Genomic DNA, 1609 nt, shown 5'->3' on the forward strand with positions numbered 1-1609 from the left:
CACTAACTATTTGAATTAATTCCTCAATTGCTCTAACCATACTCTTCCATTAACCAAGAGTATTTCACTTGTTTGTTGCCTGTGCTGTGTTCGTGTATGACAGGTAGGAGAGGAGAGACATCAACTCATCCATATACCGAACCAGAGAGGACCCTTCATAAACTTAGAAGGGAAGCAAGAGGGAAGAGAGTACTGGGAGAAGAAGAATCTGAAGGAGAATCTAAGGATAATTTTGAGGAAGCTCTAGATCTCAACATGGATAGAGAAGTTCACAACCATGAGAGAGCTGATGGAAACAATGCCATTCCCGAGAGGAGGGTTCTTAGTTCATACATAAACCCAACCTCTGGGAATTGTGGTAGCAGCATTCAGAAACCACCCATTCAGGCCAACAATTTTGAACTCAAACCACAGCTAATATCACTGGTGGAGGATCATTGTTCATTTGGTGGGAGTGCTAATGAAGATCCAAACCAACATCTCACAAAATTCCTGAGAATTTGCGACACTGTGAAGTCCAATGGAGTCCAGGAAGATGCCTATAAACTGCTCTTGTTCCCATTTTCACTTAGGGACAAGGCAGCTAAGTGGCTGGAATCATTCCCAAGGGGAAGCCTAACAACCTGGGATGAGGTGGAAAGCAAGTTTCTGGCACGTTTCTACCCCCCACAAAAGGTCAATAGGCTTCGATCTGAGGTTCAGACTTTTAGACAACAAGATGGTGAAACTCTCTACGAGGCATGGGAGAGGTTCAAGGAGTTGACAAGGAAATGCCCACCAGACATGTTCCATGACTGGGTGCAATTGCATATTTTCTATGATGGACTTTCTTATGAATCAAGGAAGGCTGTAGACCATTCATCAGGAGGTTCATTGAACAGGAAAAAGACTGTGGAAGAAGCCATTGAAGTGATTGAGACAGTGGCTGAGAATGAGTACTACTATGCTTCAGAGAGACACAACACTAAGGGAGTCATGGAGCTGAACCATGTTGATACAATTCTAGCCCAAAACAAGGTGTTTGCCAAGCAACTAGCAGAGCTCACCAGGAAATTAGGAACAAATCAAGTGGCTGCAATACACACACAAGATCAAGAGGAGGTAAGCACTGAAGGAGGTGATTGGGAAGAGGCCAACTATGTGGGAAATCAACAAAGGCAACCATATGATCCACATTCCAACACTTACAACCCAGGCTGGAAAAACCACCCAAACTTTGGGTGGGGAAACCAGCAAACCCAACCACAAAACCACAAACCTTACAACCCCAACCAACATAACAATTCCACATACCAAAACTCCAACCAAAAATCATACCAAGCCACACAAAACACCTACTCCCAACCACCATATCATGGCCAAAATAATCAACCTGCCCAACCTAAGCCGAACCAACAATTTCAAGATCAATTAAACAGGATAGAAAGAATGCTTGCAACCATGGGTCAAGACATAACCGAATTGAAAGCCTTTAAGGAAGAAGTAAATTCTAACTTGCAAAACCAAGGAGCTGCCATCCAGAAGTTAGAAAATCAAATTGGGTATTTGTCTAAGCAAACCCCTGGGCCAAGCGTTTCTCATGCTGCCAAGGTTATTGCAAGGGAAGAAT

General features: G+C 43.4%; 1 non-coding gene across 1 annotated transcript; it reads right to left on the reverse strand.

The window, feature by feature from the left end:
• Positions 1-681: 681 nt before the first annotated feature.
• Positions 682-785, reverse strand: LOC130963803 (small nucleolar RNA R71). Its single transcript, XR_009079922.1, has one exon. It is a non-coding gene; the product is annotated as a small nucleolar RNA R71 (small nucleolar RNA).
• Between the last annotated feature and the right edge of the window lie 824 nt (positions 786-1609).

The sequence above is a fragment of the Arachis stenosperma genome, chromosome 2 (assembly GCF_014773155.1).
Source record: "Arachis stenosperma cultivar V10309 chromosome 2, arast.V10309.gnm1.PFL2, whole genome shotgun sequence".
In the NCBI taxonomy this organism is placed as follows: Eukaryota; Viridiplantae; Streptophyta; class Magnoliopsida; order Fabales; family Fabaceae; genus Arachis; species Arachis stenosperma.